The 22,900-nt window shown below is 43.6% G+C and overlaps 1 pseudogene; it reads right to left on the bottom strand.

Annotated features, from left to right (window-relative positions):
• Positions 1–7,947: 7,947 nt before the first annotated feature.
• On the bottom strand, positions 7,948–8,751 carry LOC136406072 (F-actin-capping protein subunit beta-like; annotated as a pseudogene).
• Positions 8,752–22,900: the final 14,149 nt, after the last annotated feature.

Below are 22,900 nucleotides of genomic sequence, written 5' to 3'. Positions count from 1 at the left end.
GAAAAAAGCAAATGTATTACACTCAAACAGTGAATGACAGAAAAACCTAAAGAAGGCTTGTAGTGGATGAGTTTACATCATCTGAAAGGTATTTTATGCACTAAGTTCCGAAGCTGGGGAAATCAGTTAAACAAGAAACTTTCCTTTAATGCCCAGGCTTGTGGTATCTGGTGTCTGGGTGGGCTAAATAGGCATGAATTTATGGGGGTATCTAAATCTTTAGAGCAAGTCTTGCTGGCTCTAAAATATTTGCCCTCCAATGTCCAGAAATTGCCATCTTTGACACAACCCTCACTCAAAGAAGCACTCTTAACTCAACTTTCCCACTAAATAACCCCACGAGCAGGTCAAATTTGGTGTGAACATTTTGGCGGGGAATTTTTTGGAAGCTTATGCTTTATCTTAAAAAAAATGCTGGAAAATTTCCATCCTGTCCATAATAACATGTTCTTGTTTTATTTAATCTAAAAAATGTCACCCATCCTCCAAACTTGGAGTAAAGCTGATGATGTAGGAAGATGCACCATGTCAGCCGGCGGCCCCGTGCACTCCCCCACACACTGTCTCTTCCGGAGGGGGAGGCTCCTACTTTGAGAACTAGGACTTCAGTCCTTGTCCAAGTGGTAATCCAGCATTGTCCTTTGAAATGTCCAAATCCTCCCTTGGAACAGTGACATGAGTTCATTTTTATATTGGGAGGAAGTAATTTGTCAGAGAAGTTCATTGTCATTTTGGAAAATAATACTCAGATCACGGAAGGATTAGGAACCAGAAATCTTTAGTGATAGACTAGGAGACGCTTAAAAATAGACGATATTATCCTGGGAGGCTAACCTTGGGTGGGGATGTAGGGAATCAAGGTAGAATGGGGTGGTGGGCAGTGGGGCTGAGGGAGAAGCAGAAGAAAAAAGATGACGTGTAAGTGGCAAATTTGCCTGACTTTTCTTAATGGCTTTCCATTCTTCCAAACTTATCTCCCACCTTAATTCCATTACTCAGTTGCAACTCCAACACCTGTATTCTAAGGGCAGCCTCTCCACTTGGAGACTCAAGTCCACACACCCACAATGCTCCCTCTCCGGTTAGTGACTCTGTCCACTCCCTCCTCCTGCTGCATTTCAACCTGCTCCTTCCTAGGAGACCCTGTGGCTCATCCTTGATATCACCGACTATCCGCCTCACAGCCAGAGCCTGGGGGTGGGGGGGTGTCTTCATTTTTTACTTCTTCCTAACCTCCCACGGGCACATCCAATTGGTCACAAAATCTAACCATGTAACCTTGGAAACAAATCTTTGTTCTCTGTGTAAATTATTCCCACCAGGAAACATGCAAAGGGCTAAATGGCAGAAAGTCTAACGAAGAGTCCATTTACAGAGTAAGAATGGGGAAGCTGTGAAAGAATAATGAAAGACCCAGGGACAACCGTGGGATGCTGTTAACACACCTTAGGAAATAGAGGGAAGCGTGACAGTGTAAGTCCATGAAGTGCCTCATGTGTGAGCTTGGAGCTGTGGGAAAAGGGACACCTCAATGGCGGCTGACACAGTGCAACGCGGGCACGGTCAGAACTGCGGGGAGGCGGGAGGAGGCGGGGAAATGGTCACCCTCATTGCTCTCTGCCCTCCCGTCCTCTAACCTTCTATTGGTGCTTCCGTCGGCAAAGACCAACCAAACGTCAGAAGATGGAGGATTTAGTGCGCAGGCCATAGGGGTCACTCTCCCTGGCACAGAAAGGGCAGAGATGGGAGCAAAAGGGACGCGGAGGGATAAGCACCCAGTGGAGAATCACCAGCCCAAATTCATCCTCTATTTCCAACTTGAGAATTCAGCCTCAGTTCAAGACCATTAGCTCTCTCCTGGTGGCTGGAATAAAATCTTCCCAGTTTTCCTAATTGTCCTCAGGTTGTGATTTCACTTTATTATAAAAACCAACATTTAAAAGATACATTCCGGGGGGCGCGGAGGTACCCAACGCTAACATGATACCTGGCGGCGGTGGCTCCTCTCCTGTGTGCATCCGCAAGAGAACACACGGGACTGCATGGAGATCTGCTATCACATGATAGTTAATGACATTATCTGTATTTCATTTAAAAAAGAATCACTGGCCAACTCTGCGTATAAAAAGTATAAAGCATATTCCTGGGACCCAGTACATATTCGTAGTGAGTGCTCTATAGGTATTTGTTGAAAAGATGAGTGTTACTTGTAATACTTGTGATTCACACTGGTGAATCTTTACACAAAATTGTTTCAAATACAAGTAGATCTCCACAATTAGAGCAGCTGCTCTAAAATAAATTTCTGTGAATCTGATGCTACTGTTCTGACGCTGGTAGCTTCTCATTGTCAAGAAGTTCTTAATATGGTGGAAAAGAACTTATCACTGACCCAATTCCCCGTCCTCACCCCGATCTCCGAGGTCTCTTCTTCTATCTCTTCCAACACCATTGTTTCCCATCTCCTTATCAGTCCTGGAAGAATACACTCAAAGCAGTAATCTCTGTGCCCTTTGCACAGTCCCTTGACACTTAACATTTTTATGCATGCTGGCCCAATTCCAACAGCCAGCACCTGACATACTTTGCCCAAGGGCCTCTCTGACCACAAGAGCTCACTCTGCCCAGGCATGAGGGAGACTTGAAGTACCAGGGAGTTAATGGCCCCTGGAAGCATCTCTCGCCAATGACTTTCAAGAATGAGTGTATAAATACCTCCCTGGAATCCAACATGACACCTATTGCAAAGTGGAAATCATTAATTATTTGTCATGAGAATGAGTATATGAATGAGTGGGTGAACGACTGAGAGAACAAGTGACTGAATGAATGAATGAGTGACTAGTTTTGTTTATCCTGTGTAGTAGCAGGACCGGAGAGAAAGTGAAATATCAGTACTGTATGTATTTTCTGAAAGTACTGGAAGTTTCCCTATAAAGTTTCTCAGTAAGCTTTCCTGTAATCTCTGAGAGTGTGTGAATCAAGTTAACAGGGGGTATGCCATTCTGCCTAGCTTTTCAGAAGTTTCTCTCATGCTCTCTTGCACTCATCCTGTTGATAAGAGCAAATGGCCTACTGCGTTATGGTTCCGACGCGCACACACATTCGCTGCCTTTGAAGTGTCAGTCCCGGAGCTCTGCCGAGGCCTGCGTCAGCCACGGGAGTCAGCTGATACGTTGCCCAGTTAAACATCCATCCAGGATTTCATAGGGACTTGAGAATCATTGTTTTTGGCTGGAATCCTGGGTTTGAGGTTTCTTCATGCAGGACTCTGAAAAAGGATTTGGAAATGTTGTCTCTAATCCCAAAGTATGTCTTTGGGAGGCGGCCTTTGCCATTACCCACCTAATTATTCAGGCTCCTGGGGTTGTTTCACCCAAGTGTATTTATTTCTTTGGTAGAGTCAAAAGGAACTGATCCAGGAGACGGAGTACCTGAGTTCTAATGCTGCTCTTACTGGGCAAGCTACCCAGCACTTGCCACCCCGTTCGGTTCTCCTTGTCCTAAAATGAGACGGTTGGAATTGACAATGTCTACGTCCCCGCCAAATCGAAAATTCTGGGTGGGATTCTGAATTCTACTCTGCCACCAACAGCGTGTCCTCAGAACTTTGCCCATTACTCATGAGAATGTCAATGTCTGGGTAAATAGATCTTTTGGGGTCAGCTCTAAAAAACCCAGAAGTACGTATTGCATGTTGGTTTTGGCACGGGGACAAGCCGGAGCAGGGCCATGTCAAGCATTTCACCATGATAGCTGCTGGAAAGAAGGGCCAAGGGAGGCGGTCTGGGCGAGGTGCTTGGAACGAAGTGGACTAGCCTGAGTCCTGTGGCACAGATGACCCTGCCGAAGGAGGAGGGATGGGGGCAGGGGAAGGCCCGGCAGTGGCTCTAGGTATCATAAAAAAATCATCAGCATCCAAATGATCTCTGTCACTGTCTCAAAGCCGCATTCTCAGACAATAGGGAAAGCTGTAAATAGATCTGTACAGTTGTCCAAGCATAGCAGAGTAAAACTATGGAAAGCCAAGTTAAACAGGCTCAACCAAAGTTTTGGGTGAAATCGCTGAACGTTGCTCATGCCTTCAGAATGGGGAGCTCTGTTCAGAATACGCAAAGCAGTGGGTCCTTGGAGACTGCTGTAGGCTGAGAGGCTGGCTCTGCCTTCCCACTAGGAGGCAAGGAACTTTCAAAGAGGTGGCCTCACACCTTGGAGGACATGTTTGTAGCATCTCTGTATTGTAACTCAACTGAAAAAAATTTTTAAAGATCATGTTAGGATCTCAAGCTCACATGACTGAGAATTATACCACAGGGCAGAATTGTAATGACATGGTGGAATCTCAAAAACCATTTTTTATTTTAACATAATTTCAAACTTACCAAAAAGTTGCAAAATTGTATAAACAATTACTACCGTATATCCTTCATATTCACGTTCAGTGTTTTACCAGTCCTCCCTCCCTCCTTTTCTCCCTCCTTCTTCTTCCTTCTTTTCCTCTTTCTAGTTTTTTCTTCCCTTCTTTCTCTTTCCTTTTTTTCCTTCCATGTACATATATACACACACATAAACACATGTATATTTGTGTGTATTATATATACATCTATATGTAAATATATGTGTTTGGCCAGCACTGTTTGCACATAAGTTGCAAATATGTCTTTTTACCCTTAAATATTTCAGTGTATGTTTCCTAAAAATAAAGATACTCTCTTACCTCCTCTTAGTACCATTAGCAAAAATCAGGAATTACTATTGACATAGTACTATATATTATCTAGTTTATACACCTCATTCACATCTTCAATTGTTCCAATATAGCAAAAAAATAAAATAAATAAAATCCCGAATCACATGTTGCATTCAATGAACACATCTTTCACCTTTTTAAATATAGGAGCATTTCTCAGCCTTTCTTTGTCTTTCCTGACATTTGTGATGAATATAGCCAGTAATCTTGTGGATACCCTGCAGTTCATGTCCATCTGATGCTGCAGAGTTTGCTCTGACCTTTCTGGGCTGCCTCCCGCCGTACGAAGGCCCGGCTGGGATGCAACTGCAGCAGGAAACAGCATCTCCAACCAGCTGTCCTGAGCTCATGCCAACTTCCCTTTGCCCTGTCGCGGGGGTTTTCTCCCCATGCTTCTCATGGTTCCTCCCTCTCCGAGCACTGTGGGAAAACCAGATGCTTTGCTTGTTGGAAGTTGGACTTACATCGTTGCCCACATATATACTGTTGGACGTGGCAGAAGGATTTTTTGAGTCTATTGGAGTTAAATGAAAGGAGCGTTAAATGCCCATTGAAAGCCGACTGGGGAAGGGATTCATGATGTATAACTTGGCTTCTTTGGGAAAATAAACTTTGAGTTCTCAACAAGTCTAATGTATAAATTAATTTCTGGGGCTTAGTGGGCTCTTTTGAAGGTGGTTTCTACTTGGTTTACAATTAAGTATTATAATAGGATTCCATCTTGGTTCCTGTTTGGATGGGTTTCATGATTTAGGCCCCCAAGTACCTTCACTATAAAGTAGTTTCTGTCTAAGTTGGCCCTATGGTATAAAACTTAGAAATAAAAGTGTTGCCGATGCCCAGTGTATCTAACCATGATTGATCAGGCTCATTGCCATACGAAGGAGGGGGGAGAAGATGGCATGGTATGGAATGAGAGAGCTACTTTAAGTGTTTCATCTGTGTCTTGACAGACAGTTGAGTGTGTTCGCAAGCACTGGGCATTTCTGCACGAACCTGCCAGTCAACTGAAGAGTTCTCTGGACGAGAATCATGGACTCGTGCTGTTGCCCTGCGGCCTGCTGAATGTGTCATCACTGCACTGAACTTCAGTAAGTTCACTTGGTAGAAAGGGCATCTCCAGCTTTAACCAGTAATAAGAAGCCGACATATATAAATAATTGAATGAATAACTTAATCCTTAGGGCACAATGAAATAAAATTAAATCAGTTCTTGGAAGACAGTTCCAGTTATCCGGTCTTTGGAATCATGGGAAATGGGTACAGGTATGTTTCTGTATAGTTTGAAGAACAGCCTCATGTTTGACAGGTCACCGTTGATTGTTGATGTACTTCGCTCTTAAACAATCAGCCAATTGTTATTTTTGGTATAGTGTAAAGAATATTGTTCTAGAAGCCAGAAGAAGGGCATTCTAATCAGGAACTGGGTGTGAACTGTGTGACAGACACTACATAGCCCCTAGGGTTAGAAAGAGAGGTAGTCCCTATCCTCAAAGAGTTAAAACTGTAAGAGAAGAAAAGATAATTTTTTTTTTTTAAAAAGGTAAGTTCTCATTTTAAGTGTAGCATAAAGCATTGAAAATGGAAGGAAACACATAAGACCCTAGAGGCAGAGATGGTCAATAGCTCACTCAGCTGGAATTGGAATGAGGAAGACTGTAGAAAGAACTCCCAGAGGAAGTTATAATTGAGCTGAGTTCACAGCACAGAATAACATATTTAGCCCATGACATAAAGCTTCTGGCTGGGACTTTGGTAAACTAAGTTATTCACTAGAGGTGGAGGAAGGTAGAACCAGAAGTGAAAGCTGTAAAAGTATGAAAGGAGAGATCATGGAGTATCTTGTAGGCCATGTAAGAAGCCTGGAATGTCATCTCAAAGTTACTCAGAGTCATCAAAGGGATTTCAACAAAAAAGCAGAGTTATTGAATGAAGGAATTGGAAGGGACAGATATTAGAAGCAGGCACAGCAGCAAGGGCACTCCTGTAATAAAATATTGAACAGGAATGATGGCCTAAACTAAGATAATGGCCCTGGGAATAAAGATGTTTCAGGGATGGAGGTGTTAAGACTTGGTGACTGATGGAATGCAGGGCTTATGAAGAAGCATCAGTTAAGGATGATGTTAAGATTTCAGCCTTCAGTGACCAGGAAGGTGGTGTTACTGATCATTGAAATCGGAAATCTACTGGTTTGTTTGGAGAAGAAAAATGATAGTACATTCAGGTTTTGAACATGTGGAGTCTGATTTGCCTGAGGAACACACAAGCGATGATATTCCATATGAAGTTGGAGGTTGGGTTCTTAATCATAAAAACAACTAAAGTTGAAGATAAGACATTTGGAAGCCATTGGTACAAATAAAATGAATAGGGAAAGATGAACCCAGGGAAATGTTTATTTTTTATTTTATTTTATTTTAATTTTTAAGCGAGAGCAGGGAAGATACACAGACAGACTTTTACATGTGCCCTGGCTGGGATCCATCCAGCAACCGTCGTCTGGAGCTGTTGCTTTGCCCAACTGGGGCCATCCTTGCAACTTTTTTGTTGTTTATACAAAAAACAAACAACCCCCAAATAAAACAAAACCCTTCTTCAGCATTCCATAAAAATGGATAGAAAAGCACCTGGCAGAAGAGCAGAAGGCTCAGCCGCCCCCTCCCCCAGTTCCTGTGGTCTCCATGGGACAGGGCCAGTCTGTGCAGAACAAGGCTGAGGGCCACTTCTCCTTTCTCCCAGAGCTGTCCCCTGCCCGCCCCCCAACCCCAGACAACTCCCAAACACACATGAAATCAGATGTCCAGTATTCCTTCCAGCTTCGACGCACCAGTTATTCCATAAAATTTTTCAGTTTTACAGCAATGTACCAAAAAGGTGGGAGGGAAGGAGAAACAGACAGTGTATTCTATGCCTATAAATGGGTAGGGGGGGCACCTGGCTGGGCAAACAAAACACAGACGGTCTCTATGGAAACATCTAGTTCTGATAGCAAAACACATGGGAAGCAGGCTTTGGAGACAGAGAAAGGTGTTTAGTGGCTGTATTCGCAGGGAGGTATGACGTTTTGCAGGTCAGTGATGCAGGCTGTGTGACTTGTCAGGGAGGGGAGGGACAAGGGAAGGCAGCAGAAGACGAGTTTTCTAAGAGAGAAACCGGACGAGTGCATGGCATGTCCGGTAGCACGCAGCAGACGTTTAACATTTTTGCTTTCTCTTCAGAGCCTACAGCAGACCATTCTTAGAGCTTCTTGTTTTAATTTGTCTCCAAACGGCTGCACAGATCTCAGCCCACTGACACCATCATTTGTTTCTCCACGGTAGGCCTCACTCAGTGTACTGAGTCTGCCTGCCCTCTACCAGGTGCGCGACATTGGCTGTGTGTGGGGAGCAGTCGCTCCATTTCATCTTTCTCCACCTGCCTGATAGGGCTGCCTCCCGGGATCATGGCGCCAGGGCTGGATTTGCTGGTTTGCAGCCACAACAACACCGTGAGCTCAGCTCCTAATGGGCGCTGAGACCACGGGATTTCTCCTGCCCTTCCACCCCGTGGGCGAGATCTCAGCAGCCTTGGATCACCTCTCATTAATCTCCAGCCTTTATTATTCGGATCACTTCTGCAGAGCCACGATCCAGATCCCGCAGGTAGACAGATGAGAGGCCGCCTTCAAAATACAGTTCTCTGTCCTGGTGAAAGGCTCTGTTGGCTTCCATCTCCAACTTCCTCCCTGGAGTAGAAGGCATGACCCCCTCTTCCAAAGGAGGCTCAGACTTGTTACTCCATGGTGACCTATAGGAGTCCTCATCTATGTCGTAGTCACACAAAAGTTCATCCTTTCCCACCACCCTATTTTTGACAATTCTCAGTGGTTGGTCAATGGAAGATAGATCTTCACATAGACTGGGGACCACATCAATCAGGTAGCTTTGGTTTCTCTTGAGTTGCTGTCGAGGCAGCTGCCTCATTAAGTCCGAGGCACAGTTTAGCTGCTAATCACTCATGGTGGTGTCTGCAGCTGTCTTGGTGCTGGCATCTGTCACCTCATTCTTCCTAATGATTGCGTATTATTCCATTGTATAGATTACCTGTAGTTTACTTAGCTGGTTTCTTACTTATGGATCAGATGGATTAAATTGTTCCCAATATTTTACTATTATCATCAATTCTATTATATCTTATTCCGCACATGGGCAAGTATATTTGTAGAATGAGTATCTAGAAATGTTATTGCTAAGTCCAAGGGTATATGCAATTTGAATGTAGATCTATTTGAAAAGATTTGAAAATGGTCAGTATGAAGGGCGATTGGTTTGGGCCAAATGCATTGTTAGGGAAAGTGGGATGTATTTCACTAAAAGCAGACTCGTGGCTACACATCTGTGGACTTCAGTTCAGTAAAGCAAAGGGGTGAGTTAGTACAGAAGTTAGTAACAGAAGTACATCACTCTTCTGGAGCTAGTGGTTCCAAGGTGATTGGCCATTGGGGAGTGGTTTCTGAAGATCTGTCCCTAACCACTGTTATGGCCCATAGGTTTCACCTGAACTTCGTATGCCAGATACTCAGCTCCAGGGAAAAGCTCTGCATATTCTCATCGAGATGGGAGGCCTCATCAACTCTATCCCAGAAGCTTGTAGTCCTGGGCAAGTGGCCTCTGGAAGCAGGTCCTGGATTAAGCTATAAAGTAGGAACTTCATGGTGAAGGAGCAAGCTGTGAGATAAGTAGCAAATCAAAGCCAGAGCAGTAACAATGAAAACAATTCTCCCTTCAGATAAGAACAGGGTATCTGCAGTTCCAGCCTCCCACCTCCTGCACCACAACATCAAAGAGATGGGATGGACAACACAAGAATGGGGTGCCATAAAATTAAGGAGCTTTTCTATTTAAGGTGTCCCACCTCTTGCAGTCAACTTCCTTTGGAGCCTCTCACCTGGCCAGAGTCCCCAAACACCAGGTAAAAGAGGTGTTTGTTTCAATAAGGAAGACACATACATCTAAGATACCCCCTCTGGTAGCTGGGTGCCCCTTCTCCAGCCTCCTGTACTTAACGGGAAAGGCCAAGGAGGAAATGAGGCTGGAGGAGGATATTTGCATCATCCAGAGTAGACATAAGAAAGCAGAGCAAAGAAAGAGCTGTGGCCTCTCACCCATCTATAATTATTCCTTTACCAAGGAACACTGAAGGTGCTCTCTTTTCCTCTCTTTTCCTGATCCAGAGTTTCCAGAGTTCAGGAAGCGCAGTGTACAGTGTATACTGCAGTTAAATCAGAGAGTCGTGGATTCTACATCCTGCTCCCTCATTCTCTGAGAGACCACGGACTTAGCACTGGAGTAATGACAGTAAACTTATTTCAAAGATAGTAGGGTAGAGACGACATAGTGCCTAGCACATAAACACCAGTCAATAACTGTTAGCTATTATTATTCATGTGAATCCTACAGAGTCAGTTGAGTTGCAACTTGGTTTGCACCCAAGCCAACCTCTTATTGTCTCAATCCCTTGAGGAGAATTATCTCTTTGGTTTCTCCTCCTTGGATCATGTATAACTTCTGTATGTGCACACATGGCTCCAGTAATAGCATTGCTTAGCAGAAAGTGCAATGCAATTGTACATCATTGGAAGTTAGGCTAGTGGTTGTTAAAGTGTGCTCTGTGAACCATCAGCAAGTTATTAGGACTCACTGCAGACCAAATCCATCAAAATCTCTGGACCAAATCAATCAAGCTCTCCCTTAAGTATCCAGGTGAGCCTGATGCATGCTAGAATGGGAAAACAGTGACCTAGACTCTGGGATGCCATTGAACTTCCCTACTTCACACAGGAAGAGCTGGAATGAAAAAAGAAATCCAAGATGTCATGCTCATAGCTCATGGCCTACTGTGGGTGAATGGTTTAACAATCTTGCCTGTTCTTGAATATTCTCCTCTTTGGCTGGGAACAGCTTGTCAAGATATTTCCTTTCCTCTTTCTCTCTCTGCTTCTCTCCCACAAGACACAAGATAGTTCCTGCCCGGGCATCTCAGGTTACCATTTCTTCCTCAAAGCCAATTAAAGGACTCTAATCCCTCCTGTGTTTACCTAAAGGATCAATTTGATCAGAAAAGATGAATGGGAAGGGCAAAATCCTAGAGGGGCTTGGGAAAGGAAATTTCTGCTCCAGTGGTGGGAACATGCCCCTTTTCACTAAGCTTATTATGAACTAGTGCGCTGTTGTTTTTTTTAATTACCATTTTCTATCCAACCGGCCTCTTTCACCTAAAGCCCTCAGTTGTGATTTCAAAGGCAGCGTCTGACTTTATTTACCTTTAGTATTAATACTTTTGAGATTTTTTCCCCTGCAAGTACATCTCAGTTCCTCCCCTCAATAATAGTTTGAATTATATGAAAGAAATATCCATTTTTGTAGGTGGAAAGCAGGTAAATATCAGCATTTTTTTATGATTGAGCTTAATATATGCACTCAAGATCATTTAACTGGAACTCATCATTCTGCCTTACAATTGAAGGCAAATTATTTAAAAATTTTTATTATTTGATTTTAGAGAGAGAGAGGAAGGGAGAGAGAGAGACATTCATTTATTTTTCCATTTATTTATGCATTCATTCATGAGTCTGTAATGTGTCCTGACTGGGAATCAAACCTGCAACCTTGGCATATTGAGACAACAATTAACCAACTGAGCTACCCAGCCAGGGCCTAAAGGCAATTCATTTTTAAGGACTTCTAGGCATAGCAGATCATCCCTTTGTGAAACCACGTCTTATTTTCCTCCTCTGGAAAGTGGGGATGCGATCGTCTTCCTTACAGGTTGATATTGGATTAAATGAGAAAGCATGCATACCGTGTCTGCTGTGGCACCTGAAGTCTATTAAGTGTTAGGTACGTTGGTGTCCTACTCTAGAGAAGCTGTGGTAACACTCTTGAAACTTATGTCTGTGCTTCTTCTCTGTTCTACATATCTACTGAAGGTCAGTCTGCACATTATAATTGTTACTTGGAGGAATAAGGGTTTGGACATTTCTTTTTAAAGGCTCTTAAACAGTATGCATGGTTATGAGATGGTTAAGAGAGTAAAAATATTTTTCGGCCTTAAGTAACCATGATTATTCTGCATTTCAGAGAACAGTCAGATTAATTTATTTACATGTTTTGGAACCTTAGTAGGGAAGAGAAAGCGTCTCAGGAAATGAACGCAGAGAGTTCCGATCTCATTGTTAATCAGCTCTTGCAACCTCAGAGGATTGGGTGAACCTTTGAGTGTCTCGGTTTCCCTGGCCTGCAGCTGAGGACTGTACGTTTGCCTTAGCCCACCTTGGTGAGGATGGAAGTGATAGAGTTAGTGCTTCATGGAAGTAGTTTAAGCTTTTGGAAGGCAGAGATGTTATAGCAATACAAGCTGTTATTATGATACGTTACATAAAGAGCATCGTTATTATTTGGCAATAGTCATAACACCAGGGAAACCTAGCTTCCATTATAGTTCAAAAAGTGGAACGGGGAAAGAAAAATGTGTTTTGTTTTGTGATAGAACCATTATCACCTCAGAGCTGTTTTGGAGGGTGTAACAGGAGTATTCTCAATGGCCTTTAAGAGCAAGGTTAAGAGCTACCTGCATTTGTTGCTTCCTTTACTACACAGGACTGAGAGTCCTGGCAGATTGTCTTTCTGCTTAATTACTAGAAGTTAAAAAAGGTGAGTGAGAATCTGATACTCCACAAGTTGGACTGTTGACAAGAGTCCCTGTGAATTTTCAAAGGCAGGTGTTGACTGGAAATATGCATGTGTTCTCAGGCAGTCTTGTTTGTGGGGCTACCCTCTACTTGGAAGTAAACAAGGGAAAGTAATTCAACATCGCCATCAATAAAGGCACAGGCTGGCCCTGTGCTTGTAAAATGTTCTGTGTCTTATTCGTAAACGGAGAGTTGAATAATGACAGGTGCACAGTGCCATGCATGAGCAGTGAATTGGGAAGCCTCCCTCTCCTTCCTGCGAAGCTGTTTGTGTTTGCCGAGAAATGGGGTGAGTGATGTGTGAATGGGAGAACTGGAGTCTAGGGGTTGCCATTTTTTTCATGTTAAAGAGCTTATGACTTCGAGACTTCGACTTTTTGTTTATATCAAACTGTGCAGTATAAATGCATGTTTTGAACACCTTCCTTCCTTAAAAACTTTCTAGCTATCACCACTTGATGCCCTACTCTTGGGCAGATATCCAGTCACTCTGTGGACAGTACTTATTCTTTTTTTAATGTTTATTTTATTGATTTTAGAGAGAGAGGGAGAGAGAGAGAGAAAGAGAGAGAGAGAGACAGACAGACAGACAGGCAGGAACATCGATCTGTTCCTGTATGTGCCCTGACTGGGGATTGAACCGGCAACCTCTGTGCTTTGGGATGATGCTCTAACCAACAGAGCTATCTGGCCAGGACTCCTTATTCTTCTTTAAAGAGTAAGACACAGAAGAACTATGGTCTAGTCTTTCCCCACTCTCATTCTCTTTCTCTGCTTTTACCATGATTAATGTTTACAAATTTATACTGGTTCTGGCCATGTTCTTTTATCTCTTCTGGGGAAGGCAGACAATCAAGATTACTGACAGCTGCCCTAGAAGTGATTGGTTAAGCAAATGGAAAGTGAATTAAATATCATTCCCCAAAACTAGTCAAATTGAAAAAAAAAATTTTTTTTTTAATTGAGAGGAGGGGAAATAGTCTCCTGAAAACGCCCTGACCAGGATCCACCCAGCAATCCCTACCTTGGGCCAATGTTTGGTCCATATGGGGCTATGCTTGCAACTGAGCTATTTTTAGTGCCTGAGGTAGAGGCTCCGTAGAGTAATCCTTAACACCTGGGGCCAACATGCTCAAATCAATTGAGCCATGGCTGGAGAAGAAGTGGGGGGGGGGTGAGAAGAAGGAGGGGGAGTGGAAGAGCAGATGGTTGCTTCTACTGTGTGCCCTGACCGGGAATTGAGCCTGGGACTTCCACATGCTGGGTCAATGCACTACCATTGAGCCAACCAGCCAGGGCCCAAAATGGAAAAATTCTATAGTTACAGCATTTGATGCCAGCAAAATGGTAATTCAGGATTTTTTCTGACATTTAAAAATTTTAAATGCCAGCTTTCTTCTGTGAGTCTGAATGGACTGTGGCTTCTATAGAGGCAATTTGGCATAAAATACAAATAAGGCTGGGAAAAAGGTTTACAATTGCTCAGATGGAAAATACAATAATTAGCAAGTAATAATACAAGAGTAAAGACTGTTTCATTTACATGCAACTGTAAACCTACTCTTTCCCACCCCTGTATTTGTTTTTAAAATAGGCTTTGACACTTGAGCTTGATTAGAGGCACAGGAACTAAATGTTGAGGACACTTAGGCCGGTGTCTGATCTGGAATGGCCTCTTTGCAGCTCTTTAAAACACCCGGCAGCTGAGAAGGCTGGGTGACCGGGGTACAAAGCTGGAGTTAGCGCAGGTATTTCAGATGTGATTGGTGGGGCTTGGTTTTCCTGTTAATAACTCTAGGTGAAGATGCCAGTGTCACCCAGGTTGGGGTGCCATTGCTGATATTTACCAGGTCTCCTACCTGCCCCAAAAGCAGAGGAACTAGTTGTGTAGCCTTGGGAATCAGGGTAATTTACAGGTGGGAGCTTTGTCCAAACACGTTTTTCTTCTGTCCATGCTGTTTGAGCCATCTTATTTTAATTCAGCGTTAAGTCACTAGAGAAGAGTTATCAAAGCTTCACTCATAAGGGCAATTTTTCTCACAGCATGTGAGACGATTCACTTCCTTTTATTTTTTCCAGCAATGGGATTCAGCCATATAACCATTTCATTGACTATCAAGTTTTTGTATAGCATAAAGTTATACTAGAAAAATATGGATGGCAAAATCTACTTGTTTTTTAATTTTTTTTTAAACTTACCTTGATTGTGACACCAGGTAGCAGGAACTTTGTCTTTGTTCCCTAATGTAGTCCTCGTATTTAGAATAGTTCCTGGCATTTAATAAATGCTTAATAAACAATTCTCGACTAAGCAATGAATGAATAATTTTTTTTTGGAGGCTGTCAGAAAATACAGACCTGACAGCAATCAAAGTCTACATTGTAAATTTCCATTTCATTAAACCACAAGTGTTGTTCCAGGGTCTGAAAGATGGTCAGCTCTAGCCCCTTCTATCATGGTATGTATACATGCCACCTCCTCTCTCATCCTACACATGTGCATGTACACACACACACACTTAAACCTGCATAGAACATCTGGGGATGACCCTTCCTGGTCATTTGAACAGTGTCCCTACCTTCTAGCTGAGGTAGAGCCAATAGGACTTCTCTAGATAGGTTTCTTGGTAGGACACCAGTGTTGATGTCCAACAAATATTTATCAAACAATTACATGAATGATGTAAGTTTCAATTTTTATTTCCAGAGCTCAAGATGAACTCAAAGTTTTATATGACATGATTTATAAAAGACACAAAGACTATATATACATAGCCATCTTTAGCAAACCTCTTGATTCTGTGAAATATCTGTGCCCACATTACATTTCACTTAGAAGCTATTAAAAGACTTAGATCTTTATTGCTTCCGAATAGAGTCCAAAATGGTTTTGAAATGTCCTTTGAGTTGCCTATAAATGCTTCCTAGTTCATATCAACATGGTGCTATTTCCTTCTGGATATTTCACTTACAGATAGCATTCTGTTAATTCTCTTAAGATTCTGGTCTACTTATTACTGGGCTGATAATTTCCAAAGCAAACTCTTTGCTGTTGAGTCTTCGGTTCATCAAATCTATAGCTTAATAGAGAATTAACCCATATTAATTCATTTTGTTAATGTTAAGAGAATTAGAACACAGTGGAATTTATTAAACTTTTCAAACCCTATTGAATATTATCTGTTCTTTTCTGAATGGCACATAGGGGATCCCAGTGACTTGTCATGCCTCATGGCCATCATTAGTATAATAATCATCATTGTGCTGCAGAAGTGAGGCCGTGCCAGCTCATAACATGCCACACACATCAATTTCCTTGTGTTGAATACCCAGCTTGTGCAGTCTTTGGTTCTAATCAGCAGAGCTGTTTCCTATTCATGTCTAATTATCTTAATTGCCACTGCTTCCTATTCTACCACATGCGTAGATAAGAAATACATCAGTTAAAAATTGCCAACCTCACTATGTAACACAGATTTCGGGCATTTTTTCCAAAGGTTTACTAAAATATTGGAAATGAATTTGCTAGAGCTTTTGTGTTATGAATCCAAAGACATTTCAGGACATGACAGCCGATTTGCAAACAACGTGAGTCGGGGAGTGTCTGTTTCTTTTTATAGTGCAACAACTCTGTCAATAATGGGCAACTTTTAGGCATGGGATGTTGCTTTAATTTTTATGTGATTGTTTGGCTCTGATTCCAATAGATGCTCCCCATTCTGGTTCTGATCTGTTGAGGAGGAAAGTTATTTCTTTCTGTGAGCAAGTTCAAGAACCAGGAGTTGCATTTTTAAATAGCTCATCCAGTTTTGGCAGCTACAGAATTCAGACACTTTCTGTAGCCCTCTCATGCCAACCCCAAAGTTGATAGATTCATTACAAGCTTGTCTCTTGATTTTAGTGAAAATAATCTGATTTCTTTTCTAAAAAAAAACCCAAAAAACAAAAAAACTATTTTAGTTCATTCCCTTTCTCTTTGTTCCTTCTCCAATCAGCGGACCTAAACTTTGAGCCCTTCTTAACCCTCATTCAAACATCACTTCAGAAGTTAACACATCTGAGTTCCTGAAGCAATGCTTTTAACTTCTGTCCCATGGTCAATAAGGGGATAAATCGATCTATAAACAGTGTCAGATGGTGTCTCACACATGGCACTTAAGAAACCTTACTCTGATAGTGCTTTGACCTCGGGGCCCCCTGATCAGGCTGTCCGGGTGACATTGAACAGGGAGGCATCAAAGAAAAGGCCTGTGCGGTCCTGTGAGCCTGACAGCCGCCCGCCCCCAGGGGAGGGTGTTGAAGACAGGGCAGGCATGGGACTGATGGGGACACAGCAGTTTTAGCTCGGCCTGTGGCATGACTGGGGTAGGTGGATTTCTGGCTCGATTTTCTTCTACTGATTCCATTTCTTATCCCACGTGCATTTCAGTCTATGTAGAAGCTTTGTGTTGGACACTGATGGATCTCAGGGGTGCCTTTCAAGGAAGCTAAAACAAGGCCGGCTCAGAGCTAGGGAGGCTTGACGTAGTCTCCAAGTACAGCAAGAGGATGTCCTGCAGAGAGTGTCCATGGCAGACACTGCTGGTTTCCAGGAGGTCCCTTGCAGGCAGTTCCACTAAACACAGAGCTACTAGAATCCCTGTTTGAAGGTGTTCCGTTACCCCCAGGTATGCTTGGGCTGCTTGAAAAGCATGCTGGGAAACTCGGGAGCTAATGTCCCAGGAGGGACATTAGTGGCAAGCTTCTGGCTCCTCCGCACAATTCTGAGGTGTGTTCTATACAGCCTCTCCAGGGCCCCTGTGGGGTTGTGCCCACAGTTTTGCGCAGCCACCGGCTCTTGGACACATTTTGTATTGGCTTTCTTTTCTTTCCTTGTCTCCCTGCTCCACTCTTTCCCTTTTTCTTCTTGGGTCATTTCTCAAATACACGACCTGGACCTGAGTCCTTTTCTCAGGGCCTGCTTTAGGGGAAACCCAAACTAGTACAAGAGTAAGATAAAAATTCAGTTGTCTTACCAAAAAGAATTTAAATGACCCCTTAAAAGCTCTATGCTCCACCAGTTGGGTACCCCCGTGCCTTGGTATGGATTTCCCCAAAGCAAATCCTAATGAGGACCTCACTTCAAAGAGTTTATTTGGGAAGTAATTCCAGAAAGTGCTGTTAGAGGTGTAGGAAAGGGAGACTGGGGAGCAATGAGGGGGTGTTCTCAAGTCAGTGCGGTGGGCAGCTGGAGCTCCTCCCGAGAGGGCGGCGGACCATTCTAGCGCATGCTCAGAGTTGTCCCGCCCTAGAGGCAAGGAGTTTGCTCCACCAACTCTCTGTCTGTCATGGATTGAAGGGACTCGAGGGGTACTCCCAGTACTTCAGGGACGACTGACTGCTCACACAGGCAGATGACAATCCTGTGGCTAGAAAAGGAGCCCCCAGGAGGAGAAGCTTTCAGGGAGCCGCCTTTGGGGACAGAGCTCAGTGCTGCGGAAATTTGGAAAGGGCATCCAAAAAGCCGCTGCCACCCACACGGAAACTTTGAAAACCTACCAATATTATGTCTGGAATAAGGGACAATGCAAAGGAGTCACTTGTACTCTCATTCAACAGATGGTATGCAGCCCTTGCTCAGTTCCGGTCCTGTAGGAAAGCGTGGGAAAGATGGAGTGTGTGTTGCTTTTGGTCCGCTTGCCAGTGTTGGACACTTCTCTCCTGTAGGAGCTCCATGGTAACCAGCATGGAGGGACAGTTTTTAATCCTAATGTGACTTCTCAAAGCCTGGCTTCCTGAGTTTACGGGTTGTTATGCAGACCTTGGGGCTGAGAGTTAGGAAGCTTGTGTTCTAATCTTGGCTCTGCCCTTCACTGGCCATGTGACCTTGGAGGAATCATTTTGCCCTTACAGGTCCTTGATTTTTTTTTCATACTAAATGAAGGAGCTGGCATAAGATACTCTGGGGCCCTTCTTGCCTGAAATGTGGTGGCCAAGGATCCTGTGCTGAAGTGGATGTGGTGGCTGCTGTTTGTGCTCTGTGGCTCACTTGCTGTGAGCAGCCTCTGTCTGAAGGCATTTCAGCTCAAAGAATATCTGAGCTGGAAGAAGTTAGGACTTCAAACTTGTATTTATAATTAAAAGCAATGAGGCTTAAGCCCTGGCTGGTAGCTCAGTTGGTTATAGTGTCATCTCAATATGCCAAGGTTGTGAGTTCAATCCCTGGTCAGGGCATGTACAAAAGTCAACCAATGAATCCATAAATAAATGGAACAACAAATTGATGTTTTTTTTTTTCTCTCTCTCTCTTTCTCAAATCAATAAAAAATAAAAATAAAAAAAAGAAATGAAAAGAAAGCAATGAGACTTAGAAAAGTAACATGTCTTATGTAAGTTTATCCAGCTAATTAAGGTACAGAGTTGCAGTCAGACCTAGTTTTTCTATTGCTCAATTGATGAATCTTTCTATTAATCCATGAATCACACTTTTTTTTTTGAATCACACTTTTTGTTGCAATCTATAAGAAATAAGATGTTTGAGATGGTAGACTGATGACTGAAGGATTCCAAACCCCAAGGTGATCATGAAATTGAAAGACATTCACATTTAAGGGAGTAAACCAAATCTCAGCAGCTACAGTTCCTTAACAATACTCTCCTGCTGGATTAGTTCTATGTACGACCCAGTAGAAACCTCAATCTCATATACAGGGATTGCAGTCAAGTGGAAACGGTGGATTAAACAATTGATTAAAAAATATCCAACTTGTATATGCTTTACCACCAGTGCTTGGGTCAGTATATATCACTTGTGTTATTTAGCTTTGGTGGAAGTAGATTCAAGATGGCATGTTGGTGATAGGCGTAGGCAGAAAAGGTAACAGAATTGCACAAAGAAGTGGGGGGAATCCAGACTCTTTAGAATGTGAAAGTAACTTAGATGTGAATTTAGCATGTGAAGATGTCTTAGAACTGCCACTTCCTGTGTCAACAAAAATTAATGTCTTGGTTTCATTCAGCAAATGCCCAGCTAGATGATGACATGTTTGGCATTACAGAGTCCTGAGTTCTGGCAGGTGACCAGAAGGTGAATTCTAGGTATTATGCCATCCACTGCCTATTATCTGGTTTGATCCTCATGTGCTGTGTCATGTTCCATATGAGTAAAATTTTAAGGGTTGGGAAATCCAGCATAGTAAAACTCCATTGTAAACCTTTGTGTGGTCCATGGACCAGCATCATCAGCATCTCTTGGGAGCCTGTTAAAATACAGAACATCAGTCCTGACCCCAGACCTTCTGCCCTGGAATCTGCATTTTTAACACGATCTCCTGGGGATACGTAGGTATGTTAAAGTTTAAGAAGCACTGTTGCTGACAAGAAGTACCACTCAAAACAAGTGGGTACTTCCTTGAGTAGAAGCACTGAAGAACTCGCAGCCAAAAATAGACTGCTCAAGGAGACCTTGCAAACAAGTGGAAAAAACTGAACGTAATTCAAATAATTAGGACAATGATGTCATTCATGCTTAGTGCTGTTGTGAGCTAATATTGATACAATGTTAAATCAAACACATAACTTTTAAGAAAAACCTTTTCTGTTTTTTTTTTTTCAGATGTGGACATATGAGAAAGTAGTTATAGTTCTACCTTAGTTCTTTCCACAAAGATAAAGTAGGTTGCTATTAGGCATAACATTATTGTGGAGAAAAACACCGGAAACTCGCTGTCCAAGGGCTGGTGCGATTTCCACTGTGACTTCCGACTATACATGAGATAGGGTCTCAAAACGATCAAATTTCCTCCCTGTCTTTGAACCCACAGAGAGAATTCTCTATCGTAGTTTTAAAACATGATCAGCATTTATCTGAAGAGACTATGAGATATTTGTAAAATATGGGAGTTCACGTTAGATTTTTCTTTTTCAAAGACCATTGAAAGACTCATTTGCAAAAGCAAATCTCGAATGAACACATTTGGTTGGAAGAAGTGTTTAAATTTTAGAAGAGAACTAAAGATCTGAGAAACATCTTTTCACTGGCAGGGTTTCACAGAATAATTACAAACCATTTTTTATATCAGTATAAGGTATACAGTGCTTCTGAGAGCCAAGCTTGGAAATGACACATTGTCACTTCTGCTACGTTTCCTTTGCCAAAGCAAGTCACGGGGCCAATCCTAGATTCAAGGGATAGAAAATAGACTCCAACACTTGATGGGAAAAGTTACTAAGTCATATTCCACAGGAGGGAAATAGTTGGGAGACATTTTACAATCCATTTACCACATGAAAGTAGGCTGACTTCATCACAGTCCAGTGAGGGGTGGTGGAAGGAAAGGAGGAGGGGCTCCGCACCATCCGGGCATTCAGGAATCTAGGCTCTTTCTATCTAGTTCAGGGGTCCCCAAACTATGGCCCGCGGGCCTCATGCGGCCCCCTGAGGCCATTTATCCGGCCCCCACTGCACTTCTGGAAGGAGCACCTCTTTCATTGGTGGTCAGTGAGAGGAGCATAGTTCCCATTGAAATACTGGTCAGTTTGTTGATTTAAATTTACTTGTTCTTTATTTTAAATATTGTATTTGTTCCCGTTTTGATTTTTTTACTTTAAAATAAGATATGTGCAGTGTGCATAGGGATTTGTTCATAGTTTTTTTTATAGTCTGGCCCTCCAACGGTCTGAGGGACAGTGAACTGGCCCCCTGTGTAAAAAGTTTGGGGACCCCTGATCTAGTTGCTGTGCCATCAAAGGCCATGGAATCTTCTACTGTGTCCTCAGTAGGTGTGTCCATCCAGCAGACGAGTAAAGAGAGCAAATAGGTAGCAGGAACACCTGCTCTTTATCATCCCCACATGGAGGTGTCGTGCTTATTGCTCTGTTTTCTTTCTGAGGGCAAGAAACTGGTGACATGGCCCAATCAAATGACAAGGGAAGTTGGAGAATGTGATCCAGTTGTGTTAGGAGGACAAGGGAAATGGTTTGCGGGACACCTAGCTGTCTGCTACTGTTACAGGCTGTGGCATTCCAGGAGAAGGTGCACTCAACACACTTTAAAACCTTAATGACTGAAGCTTGAACCTGACTCCTGGCCTCTCACCTTCCCTAAACAACATGAGTGTCAGCACCCGTTCCAGGTCTTCCACAAACGACTAGACCCCAGGCTCCATGCAGTTGCCCAGACACTGTGCCAGCCAGCCAACAGCCTGACCAGTGTTTATGCGAGTGTCAGGGGCTTGGCCTGCTGGATCTCCATGTCCTGCTCTGCCAGCGTGCAGGCTGTCTGTGTGCTGGGGTCCTGGCCACAGGAGTCGCTGGGGGTGTGGTGGGGATGGGGGCCATCCAGAGTGAGAAGGAGACTATAGGATGCCTGAATGACCACCTGGTCCCCTATCTGGGGACAATAAGAAGTGTGGAGGTGATAACTGGAGACTGGAAAATTAAATCCAGGGATGCCTGGAGAAAAAAGAACCCCAGGTGAGAGACTGGGGGCATTATTTCAAGACCATTGAAGACCTAAGGGCTCATATCTTTGCAAGTTTTGTGGAAAATGCCTGCATTCATTCTGCATATTGACAATACCATCTTGCTGCTAATGACTTCAGAGACAAGTATGAGACAGCTGGCTATGTGCCAGTCTGTGGAGGTCACATCAATGGGTCTGAAAGTTCACTGATGACATCAATATTACTTGGCTGCAGCTGAAGACAGAAATTGAGGCTCTCAGGAAGGAGCTGCTTTTCATGAAAAATAACCAAGAGGGGGCCCTGGCCGGTTGGCTCAGCGGTAGAGCGTCGGCCTAGTGTGCGGAGGACCCGGGTTCGATTCCCGGCCAGGGCACACAGGAGAAGCGCCCATTTGCTTCTCCACCCCTCCGCCGCACTTTCCTCTCTGTCTCTCTCTTCCCCTCCTGCAGCCAAGGCTCCATTGGAGCAAAGATGGCCCGGGCGCTGGGGATGGCTCTGTGGCCTCTGCCCCAGGCGCTAGAGTGGCTCTGGTCGCAACATGGCAACGGCCAGGATGGGCAGAGCATCGCCCCCTGGTGGGCAGAGCATCGCCCCCTGATGGGCAGAGCGTCGCCCCATGGTGGGCGTGCCGGGTGGATCCCGGTCGGGCGCATGCGGGAGTCTGTCTGACTGTCTCTCCCTGTTTCCAGCTTCAGAAAAATGAAAAAAAAAAAAGAAAAAAAAAAAAGAACCAAGAGGAAGAAGGAAGTGGTCTATAAAACCAGATTGCCAGCTTTGGGTTGACCATGGAGTGGATGCCCCCAAATCTCAGGACCTCATCAAGATCATGGTGGACATCATGGCCCAGTATGACAAGCTGGCTTGGAAGAACCAAGAGGATCTGAGGAAGCACTGGTCTCAGCAGATTAAGGAGAGCACCATAGTGGTCAACTCACAAACTGCTGAGACAGGAGCTGTTGAGACACACAGTCCAGT

Source organism: Saccopteryx leptura, chromosome 5 (genome assembly GCF_036850995.1).
Source record: "Saccopteryx leptura isolate mSacLep1 chromosome 5, mSacLep1_pri_phased_curated, whole genome shotgun sequence".
Taxonomy (NCBI): domain Eukaryota; kingdom Metazoa; phylum Chordata; class Mammalia; order Chiroptera; family Emballonuridae; genus Saccopteryx; species Saccopteryx leptura.
Note: the sequence above shows the minus strand (reverse complement) of the source record. Positions and strands in the feature narration are given on the sequence as shown.